Raw genomic sequence first — 21845 nt, forward strand, 5'->3', positions numbered from 1 at the left:
ACGATGGAGATCGAAAGGGAATATTCTACTGGAGGAATTCTAAAACTCACACTTACATGATTCTAATAGATATGTAAATTCCAAGTTTTATTGTTTGGGGTATCAAATACACTAAGGTGTTACCTAGACAGTTAATTTAAAACCATGGTTTGACTGAGACTATTTGAAAGAGAAAGAGCGAGAGAGTCAGAAAAATCATGCATGGAAAATTTACAAATAAAAGCATTAATGAATGCAATTTATAATCGATGCCACAGAAATAATAAAGTTTATCAAAGAAACTATGATTACTGTACAAGAGCAGAACCACCATTTATGTAAGTGGCTATAATGGCAAACCTAGTTTGCACAGAAAGCATCATATATTTCGTACTGCAAAGCAAATTGCCTCACTCTTGTACTTCAAATATATGGCATTTCCACATGAAGATAGTTTTATTTATTATTTGCTTCACAATATATGCATGATGCTTGATTCGCTCACCTGACCCACACAGTAGTTATATACAATTATATCCTAATCTGTGGGACCCACTTCAGGGATGAATTTAGGATCTAAAAACAATAAAAAAAAGTTCATGTAAACATAGGTCTGATTTTGCCCAGTTTCTGAGTTACAGCCATTTTTGTATTCCAGCATTCTTTCCATAAATTGTGTTGGCATAGCTGGCTTCATTCAACTGTTTACAAACAGTGCTCAAAATCTCATAGAGGCCCTTACTATAGTTATGTAAACAAGATCCTGTAGTGTTCTTTGAGTGATTTTAGTTAGCTCTCCTGACAAGTGCACTACATTTTGAGCTTGTTATTAACATTTTGATACTATGCATTTGCTATGATAATGGAGGCTTGTTCAAATCAAGAGAGGGCAGACATGCATCTCAATGTATGGACTAGCTAGGTGCAATGCAGCCAAGGCAAGAAGACCTCTGTATGCAGAAAACTTTCCTAATCATCATGCACCAAATAAGAAGACCGTTCAAAGAATACATGAATGCTTTGAGGAAACTGGTTAGAAAACGAGTTTCAGATGGTGGTAGAGACGTCAGCACCAAACTTGTTCATTTGGAAGAATGGATCCTCAATCACATTGAAGAAAATGATGGTGAAAGCACCGGAAGGATAGCAGTAGCAGAGAACATGGGATATATGACTGTGTGGAGAATTTTACAGGATCAACAGCTTTATCTGTATCATCTTCAGAGAGTACAAGAACTTACTGAAGCTGACTTACCACCACAAGAAGCTAATTTTACTTGGTTTCTGCATATGTATGCTCAGGATCAGCATTTCTTATCCGCTGTGTTGTTTACTGATAAAGCTCGGGATGGTGTGGTCACTTTTTATTTTTTTATTTTTTATTTTTATTTATTACTCCAAAACAGCCGAAGCCTTACAGAGGAGGAATTTGACAGTAGAAATATAGTAATCCTTCTATTTACAATCTGTACACAATGTCAGGTATCAATATACAATTTCAAATATACAAGGTCAATTTACAACATATACAATGCATATCATGCATTACAAGCGATTTGCATTTTAGCAAAGCTGTGGTAACAGAGAAATTAGTATTTCTAAGCATTTTGTTGTTTTCTTTTCTTGATAGTTCACATTAAGTAGTTGCATTAATTGCTTTGCGTTATTATTCTTATTGTTATCCCAATTTTTTTTTTTTTTTTTCTAATTGTTATTTCTTATCTCAGTTCATTGAAAAAAAAAAAAAAAAATTTTTTTTTTTTTTTTTTTTTGTTAAAGCTAAGTATCCCTATCTTTATAGTATTATTATTGTTGTTATTATTAAAATAGTCATTTATTTTCATTCTCTATTAGTTTGATTGAAAAACCTTTGTATCTCTTTTTTGATATTAATGTTTTCATTTAGGATATCAATGTTGGATTCATTCAGCAATTTTGCAGTTCTGTTGAAGTAATGGAATCGTAATGGAATGAGTTGAAGTAATGGAATGAGTTGATCAGTTCTGAATGGCTCTTGTGCCAGCATATTTTGTCTTCTCAAGACTCTTGGAGGACAGCTGAAGTTGATGAGGTAGAGCAGCTTGGGGGCATCGAGCTTGCCAGCCACGAGATGCATTTTCACAAATTTCAGAATTTTCACAAATACTCATCAGTGAGCTGAAGAAAAACTTCATGACATTGTTCAGTCAAGACAGCAGCTTAAATGTGTGGGCAGGAATACTTGGCAGCAATTTAATCAGGCCTATTGTCCTGCCTGGGAGATCAACAAGAACATCCTACTGCAATTTATTTAAAAAAAAAACATTTAATTGAGTTGTTGAAAGAAGTTATACTTTATGTTGCTCATTGCATGTGGTTTATGCACAATGGTGCTCTGCCTCATTTTAGCCATGTCACTAAGAAACATTTTGGGTGAGCAATTTCCTAATAAATAGATAGGTCACACAGGCCGCCCTATTGCCTGGCTTGCACACTCACCAGAACTAAATCTACTCAATTTTTATTTTTTGAGCCATCTGGAAGCCACTGTTTATTCCACACCAGTTGATAACATTGAAATGCTCAGTCAACAAGAATGCCAGAAAATCTGACAGATACCTGAAACTTTTGAGTGGGTGAGGAGATTTATGACGAGGTGTTTGCAAGCTTGTATTCAGGCATATGGTGGTCATTTTGAGCACTTCCTGTGCACATAAGCATATAGTTGCTGGAACACAAAAATATTTGTAACTGGGAAACAAGGTGAAATCAGACTTATGTTTATATGAACTTTTTTCTATTGTTTTTAGGTCCCAAATCCATCCCTGAAGTGGGTCTCACATGTTATGATACGCTGTGTATATCCACAACATGAAGTTTTTATAGCTTCATTTTATGCACCATTTTTACCTTTTATGTTAGACATAAAATAAAAATATGATTTAATTGTGATAAAAAATCGTACAAATTTTCCTTTGTCATTAATTCTATTACTTACAAAAGAAGAAGTTGATAGGCTGAGTAAGAAATAAAAAAAGGTGTGTGTATATTCATATACCGTTCACTTTCCTCCAACCAATTTTTTTCCACACTCTGGGCTTTTGGTTTATATGAGGGCAGGAGTGTCTATTTATATCCTAATTCCTTGCCTAATTTTGCCTCCTGTTCGCTAAACTGCTATACCATTTCCTGTGATCACAACACAATACACAAAAAAAAAAAAAAAAAAAAACAATATATATAAATAACACTACCAAGCTCTGTCTTAGCAGCCAGTTGCAAGATAGGCCAGTAGATCTACCCAATTACAGAAAACACATATACAGAAAAATCTCATAAATAACATACATAATGTACGTGTTCTTTCTTAGCAGGTACACACAAGATGGATATGTGATCACATTACATTACATTATATAGCAATGTTAGTTATAAATAATCACAGGTAATACATAGTAGTCTGTTACATATAAGATTGATATATACACTGAAAGGACAGAATTCATGGGATACCTGGTTCCTGGCACAACGCAACACTGTCACCCCTCTCACTAGTGGATGAACCCACCACTTGGCAGGTACACTGCATTCACATAGATTGTAATTCGATGTCAGATGGATAAACATCATGAGTTAACCGACTTTGAAAGAGGGATAATAGAGGGTGCCCGACGCATGAGTCATTCTATCGCAGAGATGGTACACAAATTGCGTATCCCTGTTCGACAGTATTAAGAGTGTATTGGGAATACGCCATTTCTGGAATAACATCTCATTGTGGACAATGCTATGGCCGGAGAAAGGTGGTGGATGAACGTGGCCATCGATGTCTGTCTCGCACTGTTTCAGTCAATAGAGAGCGACAGTGGCACAGATCGCCGCCGACTTTAACAAGGAAGGTCCCAGAAACATCTTTACCAAGGCCGTAGGTTATGGGAGCTGCCAACTCACCAGAGACCCATTGCTAACATCATGACACGGGACTCTACGCCTCAACTAGGTGAAAGGACATCGGCACTGGACCTTGAATGATTGGAGATTAGCATTAGCATTAGCATTAGTAGAGGCATATGATGCAAGAAAGCAAGCTTATTCAGCATCAGCCAAAAGAAAAAAAAAAAAAAAAAACACACACACACACCACTCCCATTTCACCCCTCCGTTCGTTCGAAATACCTGTCCAGTTGAGCTTTAAATTTGTTTAGGCTATCAACTTCAACATCAAGTGATGGAAGTCGGTTCCACCAACCAACCACCCGCTGGCCAAAGGCAAATTTCCGCACATCTATCCGACATCCGTCCTTCCTCAATTTGAATTTATGCCCTCTGAGGTGATTATTCTGAGCAAGATGAAGAATCCCATTGGCATTGAGCATGCTCAAACCATTCAAAGCCTTATACACCTCTATCAGATCACCTCGCCGGTGCCTAGTCTCCAGACGCTGTAATTTGCAAAACTTAAGCCTTTCTTCGTAAGAGCAACCCTTTGTTCCATTCACTAATCTTGTTGCCCTTCTCTGTACCCATTCCAGCAACTCTACATCCTTCTTGAAATGAGGCCTCCAGACCTGTATACAGTACTCAAGATGTGGCCTAACCATTGCCTTATACAAGGGAATAATCACCTCCTTATCCCTGCTAGAAAAATTCCTGTATATCATTGACAAGACACCATGAGCTACTCTTGCAGCTCGTCTGCACTGCTCAGAGAACTTCATATCTGCCTGCACAATTACCCCCAGGTCCTTTTCATTCTCCACCACTGTCAGTGTAGTACCGCAGAGTTGATACGTTGCTCTGGGGTTACTGTTTCCCATATGTAGTACTTTACATTTGTCAATGTTAAACTTCATTTGCCACCTCTCAGCCCATCTGTTCAACCTTTCCAGATCCTGTTGCAGCAGCATAGCATCAGTAGTGTCCTTAACAACCCTGCCAACCTTTGTATCATCTGCAAACTTGGACATTAAACTTGATATCCCATCATCAATATCATTCATAAACACCGAAAACAACAACGGACCCAACACTGAACCCTGAGGAACTCCACTAATAACATTAGTCCACGTTGAGCAGTGTCCATTGATTACCACACTCTGTCTTCTGCCACTCAACCATCCCCTTATCCATAGCAGCAATTTGCCTCCAGTGCCACACTGCTCCAGTTTGTGCAGCAGTCTTCCATGTGCAACAGTATCAAAAGCCTTTCTAAGATCCAAATATATAATATCAAAGTTATTCCCTGCATCCAGTTCTTTTGTGACTACATCATAGTATCCAATCAAATTGGTCAGGCAAGACCTGCCCTTAACAAAACCATGCTGCGTCTGAGCTATAACTGAAGTCTTGTCTAGATGATCCTGCAGTGCTTCTTTAACCAGTGCCTCCATTAATTTACCTGGAACAGAAGTTAAACTAACAGGTCTATAATTACTTGTGTCAGCCTTTGATCCTCCTTTGTGAATTGGGGTTACATTTGCACACATCTCCAGTCTATGGGTACCTCCCCTGAGTCCAAAGAAGCTCTCATAATTATGGCTAGGGGTTTGCTTACTTCCTTTGCTGCCTCCTTTAATATAACTGGATAGATCCCATCCACCCCAGGTGCCTTTTTTATGTTTATCCTCAACAATCTCTCTTCCACTTTCCTCTCAGTTATTACAAAATCATCCAGCTCACTGCCAATGTTTACTTTACTTACATCATTCTCCTTCCTGAATAACTCCTCATGCGTGAATGTAGATGCAAAATACTCGTTTAGATTGTTAGCCACCTGAGCAGGATCCTCAACTGTTGAACCATCAATATCCATTGGACCAATCTGATTCATCCCTTTCCTTCTTGAATTTAAATATGTAAAGAACTCTTTTCTGTTTTTCTTTGCATCCTTTGCCACGGATTTTTCGTAGTCTGCCTTTGCCTGCCTAATCTCCTTTGTGACTTGGTTACAGACCAACTTATATCTATCATAGGCTTCCATGTCGCCCATTAATTTGTATGTATCCCATGCATTTTTCTTCTCTGCCACATGTCTCATTAGTTCATCTGACAACCATTTAGGCCTAAACCTTGAATAATATTTCTTAGTTGGTATGTAAAGCCTGGTAGCCTCCAAGATTAGTTCCTTGAATGCTTCCCATTTTGAGTTTGCTGTTGGTAACATCATCAGTTTGTCCCACTGTATAGAATTTAAATACTGTCTCAGACCATCATAGTTGCCTTTACGAAAACAAAAACCCTTCCCTTTACCTCTGATGGTAGTTACCTCCTTGAGTAAATCCCACTTCAACACACTGTGATCACTGCCACCTAGTGGTTCATTTATCTGCAGATTCTTAATGCATGAAGAATCACTACTGATAATCAGATCAAGAGTATTGCTCCCTCTTGTTGCCTCACGAACATGCTGATGTAGAAAACAATCATCCAATAAATCCACAAAAGCCTTGCTAGTGTGTGAGTGACCAACCCACAAATTCCAGTCAATATCTGGGAAATTAAAATCCCCCATTATGAGACTCTCTGATTTACTGGCCCACTCTATTTCCCTGTACCAAACTGACTCGACACTGCCCTGTCCATCGATGTCGACTGGCTTCACTTCCTTGAACTTTATGTGTTTCTTAACTAATAGCATAACCCCTCCTCCCCTCCTGTCCTCTCTATCCTTTCTGTACACATTGTATTCCCCAAATTCCAGTTCCGCATTACTTATATCTGTGTGACACCACGTCTCTGATATCCCAACAATATCTGCCTTTGATGTTTTAAGCAATACCTCAAATTCATCAAATTTATTTACCAAACTCCTAGCATTGGTGTACACGCAGGTATACATGCACCTGTTTCTATTCTTAGCTACCCTAACACAACCCATGTGTTTACTTGTACCGCAATGACTCCCAGCAGTCTCTGAAATATCCTGCATCTTGTTTTTCAGGCTTCTTCTCATTTCAATAGAAGCAGTGCAAGAATCACTTCCACCTCTGCCAGTGGCTACTGTTAATCTATTAGTCCTTGTATCCCCCCCAACTAGCAGTTTTCCGACCCACCTTAACACTGCCTCGACAGCATCAGCAAAAATTCTTGCACCCTTTCTATTTAAGTGTATCCCATCCCTGTAGAAGCAATCTCTCCTGTTAACAAGTACAGTCCAGGCTGAAAAAAATTCTACCCCCTGAGCCTTGCACAATCCCTCCAGGGCCGAATTGATCGACAAGGCTCTCATCATATACTCCCTCCTATCGTGTCTGGGCAGAATTGCAGACACTTTCAAATTCAACCCTAATTCACGGCTTTTTTTCAACAGTGACCTGTACTTGCTAAGTAATTCCGCCGGTCTCCTACTCTTAATATCATTAGTGCCAACGTGTACAACTATATCACCTTTTGTGCCCTTAAAAGATGATATCCGCTCTACAACGTCATCAACCTTTGCCCCTGGCAGACATACCCTGGTCCTATTCCACCTATCCTTTTTACAAAGCATGTTCCCCGTTTCCCTGACAATAGAGTCACCAACAACTACTAGTTCCTGTGGGACCAGCGCATTCTGCCTAGGGGTCTGCCTCTGTGTTGCCTGATGACCATGTGCAAGCTCTGGCGTTGATGTGGGCAGCTGAGAGCTTGATGGGCCCCTCAATTTATTTCCTTCGAGGGCATCCACCCTGTCCTTCAAGCTCTCATAAAGGCCCATAACAACGCTGAGTTGTCGCCTGATTTCCTTGCACTCTTTACATCGTGCACACACAAAGACATCCCCCTTGGCAGTATCATGTCCCGTACCCGACTGCTCCGCAAACATCAAGCAAACAGTGCATTTTAAAAGACTGTGATTCAGAGGGCAACTGCCCCCCCAGTTCTCCCCTGAACCACAGCACTCCCATTAGCTTGAGCCTTTTGCTTTGCTGCTCTGGTCAGAGTCATGATTCCGATTTAATTCAATAAAATTTCAAAACAAAAATTAAATCCTTAAGTTATATCCCAAAACAGTTATGTTATATTTTTTTTTTTCGGTATCTAGTGTTTTCTACGAGTTCCCTTTATACAACTTCTGTATCACGTGTACCACTATAGTTATGTATTAATTATTTGTTACGATTAAGTCGTTATATGTATATAGAGTTAAAAATACAATTTAATTGACAATAAAGTTTATCAAGATTAATATATTTACTGATTAATTGACAATATTATATTATGCACTATACTACACTAAGCTTATGCTATCGTGTAAAAATGGCGGGAATTCTCGAACGGTACTTCTACGGACTCGTAAGTATTGATTAGCTTCCAAATCTCGCTATCTCAATTTACAATAAACTAAGGATCCTGACTAGGTCTATAATCTACTTATAGAAGATAATTTGATATAACAATTGGTTAATAAATCGACTAAATTTGGTTAAAAAAAAAGACCTCTCGTTCAATTTGTAACACGTGGATTTGATACCGTTACCGATACTAAGTAATACCTACAAAATCTCTGTCTAAGTTAAACTTTAAACTAGGTATCATAACTAGGAATATAAAGCTACTCTAGAAAATAAGTTAATATGACAATTTAAGCTAATAAATCAGAACATAAATCAGGAAAAACTTCTCTGTTCCAAGAGCTTCAAGGAGCTTCGGCCGCACAGGCTAACCTCGCACCCAGACTCATCAGACCAGGAGATCCAGGAGATGGGTCTCCTGGTCTGATGAGTTCATTTTCCAGTTATTTTGAGCAGACAGGAGGGTGCGTATCTGGCAGAAATGGCATGAAGCTATGCACCCATCATGTCAACAAGGCACTGTTCGGGCAGATGGTTGGTCGGTAATGGTCTAGGGCGTGTTCAACTGGCACACGTTGGGACCTTTGGTACATCTAGATGCATCTCTGAACGGTCCAGGTTACGTGTCCATCCTTGCAGACCATAAACATCCCTTTATGGTCATCGTGCATCCAGCAGGACAGTGCACCTCCCCACAGAGCTGTGGTGACTAGAACATGATTTGAAGACCCATTCCACAGATTTTATCACCATGGAATGGCCTCCCCATTCACCGGACATGAACCCTATGGAGCAGCATTTCTCATACTGTGTCCCGTGGAACACTAAGTGTTCCATGAAAAATTGTAATTAATAATGAAAAAAAATAAATTTTGCATATTTGTAGTGTACACCACTTTTGTATCATTATAATATTTAACATAATTTTTTTTCAGTTATTAATTAATTCAGAGTTGCCCGTTATACAGGCAACTCAGTTTATGAACGAGTTCCGTTCCAAGATGTTGTTCGTTATACGTTTTGTTCAGTATGCGTATCTTGCATTCCTGAGCTTTTACAATACGTATCGTATAAATTAGCAGTCATTTTAAAGCATTAAAACCATGTACTAAACATTGAATGGTCTATAGAATACATTTTATCATAATGTATGTATGCATTATGGTTTATCGTATATGATACATAACGTAAAAAAGAATAAAAAAAACAAGATATCATACTTGTTAATTTAAATTAAAAACATAAGTTAAAAAATAGAAATAAAGAAAATGAGTACTAACAAAATATATGTACTGTACATACATATGTATTCAACTTTTATTCGTCAATATCTTCATCAGAGTTCAATGCTTTCCATATAAGGTTACACTAGGTGCAGATGAGGTAGATGGAAGGGTGTCTGATAATGAAGAAACAGCTGGGTTTTCCACTTTTTTAAAAAAAAATGTTTTTATAGAAGATTGCACAGTTAGATTTTTTTTTTTTTTTTTCTTCAAAAATCTCACTGTAGCATGCTAGATATTCATAAATGCCTCTTTTCACTTTTGCAATTCTTTCCATATTTGTGTCTTCTTCAATAATTGCCAACCCCTCAGAAATTGATTTAAAAGCTGCAGCCATTTTCTGCCTTGTAAATGTTCTGGGAGGCTGTGGAATAGCAGGTTCTTCTGTTACTTCAGAATTTAGATGTGTCTGTTTCAGTTATTTCATCAGTTGTTAATTCTTCAAAATGCGAGTACAAAAGCTTTCTCACATCAATCACTTCAAGGTCTAGGTCCATTTTATTGCCCAGTTCAACAATGTACTGATAATTATTGTAATAAATACATTTTTTCAAAGTTTATTTATTTAAATCTTACAGTTATGTTCACTATACGTTTGGCATTTTGTTTTATAAGGAACTCTATCAATTTGCAACTTTAAGAAATTTTGAATGATTGTGACGTTCGTTATAGCGAATGTTCGTAAATCGAATGTTCATAAACTGAGAGTTGCCTGTACTGGGATAGACTAATAATCAAATAGACCGCAGAACACTTTATTTTGGCAGGCTTTGCATAGAGAAGTATGCGTAGCCGTAATGACACCTACAAAAAAGTAGCAATGTGGTGATCTAGTATGCCATTCATATGCGATTTAGCTTGTTTGTTATTTGATTTTTAGGAGCATTAGCAACTAAGGCCATATTGCTCTGGGGATATGCGGTGGTCATTCCCTGACCTTTTCGCATCCTCCATATATGGTGGTCATGGGCTCGAACACCGGTCTACATCAAGAAGCGTGTGCTACACACTGCTACTCCTTCCCACCTGGCTATGGAAGCACCTTGCGATTAGCCTGGAGTACATGGATTGAAGTGAGGAGGAAGCGATCCGATATCATAACTAAACTCATTTCCTTGTATAAATTTTTTTTTGATAATTATTAGTATTTCGAAATACAGCATTATTATTAAAATATGTGACCATGGATTTGGGGTTGAAAAAAGGAACTTTAAAATGAGAAGCAAGGTACTTCTAGTAGTAGTGCTCAATAAAAACGAACACAAAATTGTCACACTTCAAAGTGAGGATGGACAATCGCAGTCTTTTGTTTCCCAAAAGTCCAAAGTGAAAAAACAGGAACCAACTAATAAAAGATCAAAATGAAAGTATAATGATAGTTATTTAAATTTCTGCTTTAAATGTGTTGGAAATAAAGATGCTCCTGATGCACAGTGCATCGTATGTGGCGCCTCCGTAGCCAGGTGGGAAGGAGCAGCAGTGCACAGCACACGCTTCTTGATTAGACCGGGGTTCGAGCCCGTCACCACCAAATACGGAGGATGCGGAAAGGTTAAGGAATGACCACCGCATATCCTGGAGCAATATGGCCTTAGTTGCTAATGCTCCTAAAAACTAAAACAACAACAACAACAATAACAACAGCATCGTATGTAATAAAATATTAGCAAACAGTTCTTTGGCTCCCGCTAAACTTGTGATTCTTAAGTGTTCCATGAATATGTTGTGATATGAACCGTGAATATGCTGTGAGATGAAAAGTGTTCCGTGAATATGCTGTGAGATGAAAAGTGTTTCCGTGAATATGCTGTAAGATGAAATGTGTTTCATAAATATGTTGTGAGATGAAAACTGTTCCATGAATATGCTGTGAGATGAAAAGTGTTCCGTGAACATATTGTGAGATGAAAAGTGTTCTGTGACTAAAAAAGTTTGGGAAACACTGCTATGGGATGCTGTAGAAAGGTCCATTCAAACTCTGGATCCTCCACCCAGGAATGCAATGGAATTATGGACAGCTGTACAGCAAGCATGGATGGAAATACCTGTGGAATGCTTTCGTGAACTAATGGACTCAATGCCTCACTGAATGGTGGGTCTACCTGTTACTAAGTAGGTATCCCATGATTTCTGTCCACTCAGTGTAAATGCAAGTATTTACTAATCCACAGGTCTGCGAAGTCCAGAGCCATTACTAGTATTAGAATTAGCATTAGTTGAGGCACATGATACAAGAAAGCAAGCTTATAGAGAATCAGCCAAAAAAAAAAAAAACACACACCTTCCTACTTCACCCATTCGGTCACTCCAAATGTTTGTCTAGTTCAACATTAATTTATTTAAGCTATCAACATCTACAGCAACAGATGGAAGTCTGTTCTGGCAATCAACTACCCACTGGCTATAGGTAACCTTCCGCACATCTATTCTACAACTGTCTTTCCTCAATTTGAATCTATGCCCCCTCAGGTTCTTAATCTCAACAAGTGGAAGTATCCCATCAGCATTGAGCCTGCTCAAACCATTCAAGGCCTTGTACACCTCAGTCATTATTATTATTATTATTATGTCTAAGGTGGCACCTAGACTTCCGTCTATCTCCCCCTGATAAAGTTGACTTTGTGCAGAACCTCTGCAAAATAGACCTGTATGGAAGGTCTCTTCGCCATCAGGGAGAAGCTGTCACCTGCACAGCCGCTCCCCGCTGGCGAATAGACCCTAATGGCCGCCCATATTCACTTGGTGCTGGGCCTGGTCTTCTATTTTAAGTGCCTCATGCACAAAAATCCCGCACCCACTGGAAGTAGTGCTATACCGGTGGGTGCCAGCAATCCCGCTCCCAGGCTGCCCACACCTCAGAGCCAGCAAAAAAAAAAAAAGAAAAAAAGAAAAAGAAAAAATAAATAAAATACATATACACACACACATAATATAAACAAACTAAAAGGGAAAAAAAAAAAAAAAAAAAACACAAATAATCAAAATGTATGTAACCAAATCTTAATTAGTAATCATTAGATTATTCCAATGTCTTCTCCGTTGAAAAACAGTTACACAGAACTCTTGCAGTGCTTGAAATTTATCCTGATTAGCAATAAGGTCACTTTCACAGCCTCTAACTAAATTACCAATCTTCACTTTTAGCCTTTCTCTATGTTCAACATACAAACTACAATCATATAATAAATGACTCCAAGTCTCAGGTTGACCGCAAGTGCATAAAGGAGAGCTGACTAGACCAAAGTAATGTAGTTTAAAATTTAATGAGCCATGGCCAGTTAAAATAAACGATGTTACCATAGAAGGAAAAAACCATTTGTTGTTACTATCATAAGTAAATTCAACTGTTGGAATAAACAATCTAGTCACCTCCCCAGTTGCACTAAGATCCCATCTCTGTTGCCACATACCAATCAACTGTGTTAGAACATTTTTCTTAGCTTTAGCTATCTCTATAGTGACATCAGATGTAATATTCATGAAAGAAACCACTATGCCTTTTTTTAAGTAATAACAAAGGGCCCGATACACAATGTACAAGTCTAGAGGCAAATGCCCGGCCAAAACCTGCATAGCATTCGTTGAGACTGTTCTGCACAAATTAGAAATAACATAAAGCATTGAGCGCTGAATCGATAACAATTTCTGTTTAAATTTAACGTTAGTAACTCTGAAGTACCACACTGATGCTCCGTACGCAACTATGGGTAAGAAGACTGCCTTGTAGTATAAATTTAAAACTTTCCTTTTCAACCCCCAATCTGACTGTGTTAATCGAATTATTGCTGCACTAAACTTTTTAATTTTTTCGTGTAAGTAATTTAAATGTGGGAAAAACTATAATCTATCATCAATTCTTATACCTAGATATTTCACCTCAGATACTAGGGGAATCTGCCTCCCCTTAATTAAAGCTTTTGGCGGTCGCGCATAATTTAGTTTCCCCTTAAGAAGCATCATAACAGTTTTAGTTGTAGATATCAATAGTTTGTGCAGATCAGCCCACGACACTAGACTTTCTAATACCTGGGCCACTCTTATTTCAAGCACAGCCCTGGATTTACCAGTAATACATAAAACCAAATCATCTGCATAAGCAATCTTATGCAGATTTTCAATTGATTGTTCTAGCCATAAATTAAGTACTAAGTTCCAAAAAAGTGGGCCCAATACAGACCCCTGGGGACACCCTCTTGAAAGATTCCTATTAAACTGTAGATGCTTAGCTTTCAGTATAATTTTCCTACAATACAAATAACTCTGTATCGTCCTATACAATAAGTCTGGACATTGCATACCCCTTAATGCAGACAGAATACTCTCATGCCACACCATGTCAAAAGCTCCAGTAAAATCTATAAAGATGGCTAACACATACTTATCCTCTGCCTGGTTGGTGAAATTCATGAGATCATTAATGGCATCCTCTGTAGAATGCCCTCTCTTGAAACCATACTGATAAGGCAGGGTCAAACCATTTTTATCCATGACTTGGTTCAATCTTAAAAATAACAATTTTTCAAAAACTTTGCCAAGATTGGCCAATAACGAAATTGGTCTATACCCTCTTGGGTCATTTGGTTTTTTACCCGGCTTAACTAACAACTTGATCAAACCAACTTTCCAGATCCCAGGAAAGGTACCTTGAAGTAAGCATTTATTATACAAGTTTAACAAGATGTTAGGATAAAGCTCAATCATTTTAAGAACAGCGATATTCTCTACTAAATCGATTCCCGGGGCTTTGGAAATGTTAATTTTCTTAGAAACGGCTCTCAATTCCTCTAAAGTAAATAAGCTAATATCAACAGACCCAAGGTATGTTACATTAGAGTCCTTGATGCCTTCTTGCTCTGTTGTCTCCCCCCCCTTCTTCCTCATGAGGAAACAACTCCGATGTTATTGCCTGCACTGTTGTAATCCAATCAGTTGTTTCCACTCCATTGACGATTACGGTATTCATTATCTCTCCAGGTCCTACTTTATTCATACTTAGTTTATAAATTAATCCCCAAGGAATCTGTATTGCCCACACTAGTAACTAGATTTCTCCAAGCCTTTAATTTACTCTCATAAATAGCCCTATAATAAATTTTCTTTTTATTCCTATAACATGCATGATAAAATTGAGCCTCATTCAGCCCCCACCGCCTATACCTCTGATATGCCTTCCTACATAAAAATACTTCTTTCCTTAACCTGGATAATTCCGCATTCCACCAATTAACAACTCGCCTCTTAACTCGTTGTCTTCTTGAGGCACAACTGAGGGCTCTAAGCAATGAAGACTGAACGAAAGCAGCATACTCACAAGCATTTAAAAAATTCAAATTAACCATATTGTCTCCTGAAAAATCTAAAGCCACTGACCGTGCAAAACTAGACCAGTTAATCTTCTTATAAGTAAATCTAGTTAATTCAAAATTATCAAAATCTAAAGAAGTATTTAAATCAGCCAAATTAATATGAAAAACCAAAGATCTATGATCACTATTCGTATAGTCCGTTTTCACAAGCCAATGACAGATTCGTCTGGATAACCCCTGAGTAACTATAGTCAAATCAATATTCAACCTGCCATGAACATTATTAAAAGTATAAGGCTGACCTGATATATTGACTACACACAAATTATTCATTAAAATAAAGTCCTCCATTAAGCGACCTCTCTGATCAGTCATGCCGCTAAACCATAAGTTAGACTTTGCATTGGAATCCAATGCAATAATTAAATTACTACAACCAATTTCACTGAAAACAGTTTCCATATAATGGATAGAATTAACAATTTCGTGACTTGGAGGACAATAAAGAGATATTAAATTAAAAGTCAACCTAGGAGTACTAATGTTCACACATGTTGAGTTCTGACTACACAGCCCAGAGAGGACAGTTACCTGCAATAACTTATTAAAGACCACAATTGCTGTTTTAGGTTTCACATCAACTACACTTATAACTCTGGCATCAGCAGGAAAACCAACAATTTTATGTCCATGTGCAAAGGAACCAACATACGGCTCCTGCATACACAAAATGCCAACACTTTCTTGCACGGCCACCATTCTAATTTCATCAGTAACCGCACAACATCTTTGGGCATTGAGTTGAACCAACTTAAGCACACTACCTGCATCTTTATGTTGAAAACTACCATTCACATTAAAAGTACTACAGTTATCCATCATAGGTACGCGTACTGGCGAACTCTAGGGCCTTTTTATACTCAGGACAACTACTACTCCTTAATGAGTGATCATAAGCTCTACCTCTGCGCTTGCAGTTCACACAACATGGATCTTTATTTTTATTTGGGCAATCAACAAAAAGATGGCCACCCTGAGCACAATGACCACACGACACAGTCTTGTGTGTGCAGTGTTGTATAGAGTGGCCATACCCCAAACACTTAAAACATTTAGTCACAACTGTAAAACGTCTGAATTTGTGTGACGTATATCCAAAATACAACCTGTCATTACACATCAAGTTTTCCAACATGTGAGGAGCTACCCCAATCACCCAATTATTAAACCTTGCCTTGGAACTGTTACTAAATCTAAAAACAATGCCCTCTCTGACCTCTTGCTCCTCATATCCATAATCTTGAAGGTTTTTCTTATATAAATCCCTAATAATATCCTCCTGAGTTAATTCCTTAGGTACATCATACACTAAGATGGTAGGGTTCTGTAACTTTACTTTATCCAGATTAATACCCTTTTGAAAAAATACCTCTGCCTTACTGAGTTTATCCAAATCCTTATCATTATCTGTTTCAACTAAGACTCCTTTATTTCGTATAGCTCTTAGATTTCTAATTTTTATTTCTTGAAACTTTTCCTTTAATGTGTTAACAATAACTTCTTTGACTTCCTGACTTGACTTATACTGTTCTGAGGACTCCTCAGCCCTGAAAAAAACCTTATTATTTAATCTTGCCACTTTGCTCAGCTTCCTGTTATTATCCACCATACAGATATCATTTAATATTACCTGTTCACCTAATTGAGGCTGGCTGAATCCAGCCCTAACCTTGTCCGCATAAGTCCCCTTTTGTTCTGCAACATTAGATAGAAAAGGCTGCCCTCTTACAAGACATTCATTGTCAATGACTAATGCTGTTGATATAGTCTCCATGTCTATCCATATGTCAAGTAAGAAATTAGTTGCAGCTTTAGTCACTTTATTATTTTCACTAGTCATGTAGTCAATAACTTTTTTCTTCAACTTTGTTACAAGCTCAAAAATAGTAGACCCGTCAGGGTACCTCTGCCTTTGATCCTGTATGTTAGCAACAATTATTTCACTCTCACGAACATTTGTGCCTGTACTTCTTCTCCCCGATTCTGAATAAAAACTATCTACATCAGAAACCATATTATCAGGCTGAATATCCGGAAAATCAGTTATCTTACCATTTGACAAATCATTTGTGAAATATGTTACGGCAACATCTTCTTCTAACTGCACCCCCTGTTCAACCATGCAGCCAACTTTAACTACGTTTTCCACACCACCTACCTAGATATGAGAATCAGCTTTACCAGACGTCCCAGCTTTAGTATTCACACTAACAGTACTCATTGCACCACTACCTCCACTACTTAAAACACTACTTGCTTTAATATTTTTAACTTTAGACGATTTCTCAGAAACTTTCTTTACAGAATCAGTATTGTACAACGTGGGAACTCTGGAAGGAAGTGGGGGAAAGCTCCAATCTTCTCTTCCTTCCCCCCTCCTTTACCAAGCTTCTTACTATTAATTCTGCCTTCCATTAACTATAATAGTCGGTTCAAAGCAACCGACTATTATTAACTGAGACGCAACAATATTATTAACTGAAGATTAGTTAACTACGCCAAAAACTATAACGTCAATAAATAAATATATCAAGAATTAATGTTACAACACAAGAAAACAGTAGCAATCGAGCTAGCAACGACCAGTCTGCAGTCGCGGAGAACTTTTGCCACACACCCGATGTACACCTCAGTCAGATCACCTTGCAGGTGCCTATTCTCCAGATGCTGCAACTGACAGAATTTAAGCTCTCCTGGTAAGAGAACCCCTTTGTTGCTCTCACCAATCTTGTTGCCCTTCTCTGTACTCATTCTAGCAACTCTACATCCTTCCTAAAATGCGGCCTCCAGACCTGTACAGTCTGTCCTCGTATAGCACGATAGTTGTGTTCCTAGAAACCCTCGTGCAATGCAAAATCGTGCAATATAAACAACAGGCCCTATGGAAAAAGTGTGGTTAGGTGCCGACCACCCAAGATTGAACACACATTTGGAACCAAAGCATTACCAAACACAATAAATAATCGGGTAATTTTAATCGTTATAAAATACTTGCAATACTTACGTATTTTATAACGATTAAAATACGTAATAAAAATATAATATATTTTTTTATTATAATATAATAAATAATAAATATTTTTTATTATTTATTATATTATAATAAAGTATTTTTAGTATTTTTAATACTAAAAAAGTGTTTTTTACGAATAAAATAAGTATTTTATTTTTACGAATAAAATAAGTATTTTATTCGTAAAAAATTTATTATATTAAATAAAATAGTCGTAATAAAATATTGCTAATGCTTTTACTTCTATCGTAAGCAAACTTGTTTTTTGTTTGATTTTCTATCCAAACAGATGACAGCCGTTCCATCTCTTCCAGTTCTTTGTGTCTTAATCTAATGGATTTTAATTACACTTTGAGTTGTTCCTGCTATAAAAGTTGTTTTTATTTTCTCTGCATTCTTTGTAATTCTCGGCGTTGCCTCATTTAGGTCTATAGCACGTGCAATATCACATGGTCTTTCATTTCGCTCAAAGCGTTTCACAATTTCATATTTTTTCTCTATCGACAGAGGCGGACTGGCCATAAGCCTTACCCGGGAAATCCCTGTGGGCCGGAGGCCGGTGTGATTTTGGCCATAAACCGTAGTATGAGGCCACCATAAATTTTCCCAGGTAAGAATTTTTGACCCAGTCCGCCTCTGTTTATTGATATTGCTTTTTTTTTTTTCCTCTCTCTGAATCTGCAGTGTCTTCGCCAGGACGCTTCCTTTCACACCTTTTAAGTATTTTACTAATTTTTAGGGAATAAAGCGCAATTACAAAACGAGGAGGCAGCTTGATACACATAAACAAAGCTGCGCGCGTGTTGCAACTGAATAAACAACACCGTAAAGCCGAGATACACTATTAACACCCCACATTTTACTAAAGCACATTTCTGGGGGTTACTACCATAAAACAATAAAAACAATTTCCAGTTGCTTTTCTGCTAGTGGAATCTGTTATAAACTGGTAGTAAACTCCATCTAATTGCATTTGCGGTTATATCGATAGCTGGAATTGTGTTGGTTTTTACGTTATTATGGTGAAATGTGTTTCCCCTTCACTGATATAAAACACATAAACACATTTTCAGAATCTTCTTCGTTCCTATCGTGTTGCGTTCGGTTGGGGTGATTCCGCGTTCGACTACCATTTCTTGTAAACACAAAGGCGAATCATGCATAAGCGAATTCGGTTCGTGTTATATAAGATATCATTCCCCTATTTATAAATCGTGTATGATCGAATTCGTGTAATGTAAACACGTGTTATACGAGGACCGACTGTACGCAGTACTGAAGGTGTGGTCTGACCATTGCCTTATACAAAGGTATAATCACCTCCTTGTCTCTGCTAGCAAAATTCGTATATATCATTTAAAAAATTCCATGACTTGCTCTGGCTGCACAATTATCCCCAGATCTTTTTCATTCTCCACCTCCCTGAGTGTAGTACCACACAGTTGGCACGTTTCTCTTGGGTTACTGCTACCCATATGCAGTACTTTGCATTATTTGTCAATATTAAACTTCAGTTGCCACTTCTCTGACCCATCTGACAAACCCACAAGTTCCAGTCAATATCTGGAAAGTTAAAATCCCCCATTACAAGACATTATGATTTACTGACCCACTCTATTTCTCTGCGCAATTGTACACTGTACTCTTCAGTCATAAAACATATAACACACTCCTACTCTCATTTTCCTTTTCTAGTGTTTATGTCACACCAAACTGACTCAACATTGCACTGTCCACCCATGGATGTCAACTGGATGCACTTCATTAGATTTTGTGTGTTTCTTAACTACCAGCATAACCCCTCCTCCCTTCCTACCCTGTCTATCCTTTCTGTACACATTGTACTCCAAAAATTCCAATTCTGTACTGCTTATATCTTTGTGACACCACGTCTCTGATATCCCAACAATATCTGTCTTTGATGTCTTGATCAGCACTTCAAATTCATCAATTTTATTTATTATACTTCTAACATTAGTGTACATGCACCTGTTCTTACTCTTAGTTACGCTAACTCATGTATTTATTTGTTCCATGATGAATCCCAGCAGCTCTTGAAGTCCCCAGCAACTTGCTGTCTAGGCTGCTGCTCGTTACAATAGAAGCATTGCAAGAATTTCTTTCGCCTCTGCCTGCGGCTACTGTTAATCTTTTATTCTGTGAATCCCCCCCCAAGCTAGTTTCCCAACCCACTTAACACTGTATCCCACGCTGAAAAAAATCCCATCCCTGTAGAAGTACTCTCTCCTATTAGCAAGCACAGACCCTACTGAAAAAAATTCTACCCCATGACTCTTGCACAATCTCTCCAGGGCTGAATTGATTGACAAGACTTTCATCATATACTCTCTCCTATCATGTCTTTGTAGAATTGCAGACACTTTCAAATTAAACTGTATCTCACAACTTTTTTTCAACATTTAACTGTACTTGTTAAGTAAATCTGCAGATTTCTTACTGTTAAGGTCATTATTGCCAACATGTACAAGAATATCACCTTTTGTGCCCTTAAAAGATGATATCTGCTGTACAACATCATCAACTTTTGCACCCTGGCAGACATACTCTGGTCCTCTTCCATCCATCCTTTTTGCATAATAAAATTCCCTGTTAACAGAATCACCAACAATAACTAGTTCCTATGGGACAAGCACATTCTGCCTTGGAGATTGCCGCTGTGTTGCCTGATGCACAGGAGTGAGCTCTGCGTTGAGTTAGGCAGCTGAGAGGTTGATGGGCCCCTCATTAATTTCCTTGAGGGCATCCACTCTACACCTCTAAATCTCATAGATGCCCATCAGAATGCTGAGCTGGCACCTAATTTCCTTACAGTCTCTGCACCTAGCACACACAAAGACATACTCCTTGGCTAGATCATGTCCTGTTCTAGATAGGTTTGCAAACATTTCACATTTCGCCCATTTTTTTTAGACTGTGATATGTTGGAGACTCGTCCCCTTCAGTTCTTCCATAGCCACAGCACTCTGGCTAATCTGTGAATGTTGCTTTTCTGCTTTAGTCTGGTTCATGATTCTGTTTAAGTATAATTTAATTGACAATGAAATTTAATAAGATTAATAAATATTACTGATTAATTGATCATACTAAGCTAACAGAATTCTAATACAGTGCTACGTGTGTCGCTATCCAGTTTTACATGAAACCTTACGTTGTCTAGCTCGGGATATATGTTGTATCATATAACAATGGCAGCAAGTTACGAACAGTAAATCTATGGACACTAATTATTAACTTTCAAAATCGCTATATAAATTCAAAATAAACCAAGGAGCTTCACTAGGACTATAAACAACTTATAGAAAATAATTTAATATAACAATTAAGTCAATAAAACGGCTAAATATAATTAAAAACTTAGCGTTCACTGGAGCTGCAAAATCTTGTCCAACACATGGATTGGATACCTTACCAATACTAAGTAATAACCTACAAAATCACTAGCTAAGTTCAAAATAAACTAAGTATCGTAACTAGGTTTCAGCCCGTCACCACCAAATACGGAGGATGCGGAAAGGTCAGGGAATGCCCACCACATATTCTGGAGCAATATGGCCTTAGTTGCTAATGCTGCTAAAAACCAAATAACAATCATCATAACTAGGAATATAAAGCTCCTTTTAGAAAATAAATTAATATGCCAAATTAAGTCAATAAAACAGCAAAAATTTAAGAAAAACTTCTCAATTAGCTGGAGCCATAAAACTTCACCGCACAGAACTACTCTCTCTCTCTCTCTCTCTCTCTCTCTCTCCCAGCATGGATGGGAAGTCATGATCCTGGACAACTCAAGCACTAATTTTATGTTCTTTGTTCATATACTGTTTACTTTCCACCAACCAATTATTTTCCACACTCTGCTCTATTAGTTTATGAGGCAGGAGTATCTGCTATATCTATCCTAATTCCTTACCTCATTTTGCCTCCTATTAGC

The 21845-nt window shown here is 37.9% G+C and overlaps 1 protein-coding gene across 1 annotated transcript in view; it reads left to right on the forward strand.

Annotated features, from left to right (window-relative positions):
* LOC150081816 (transmembrane protein 120 homolog) overlaps positions 1–21845 on the forward strand; it is a 375137-nt gene that overhangs the window by 341561 nt on the left and 11731 nt on the right. The gene's annotated exons all lie outside the window — the stretch shown is intronic.

This window comes from Mastigoproctus giganteus, chromosome 8 (assembly GCF_048544385.1).
Source record: "Mastigoproctus giganteus isolate SK-2022 chromosome 8, ASM4854438v1, whole genome shotgun sequence".
Lineage (NCBI taxonomy): Eukaryota > Metazoa > Arthropoda > Arachnida > Uropygi > Thelyphonidae > Mastigoproctus > Mastigoproctus giganteus.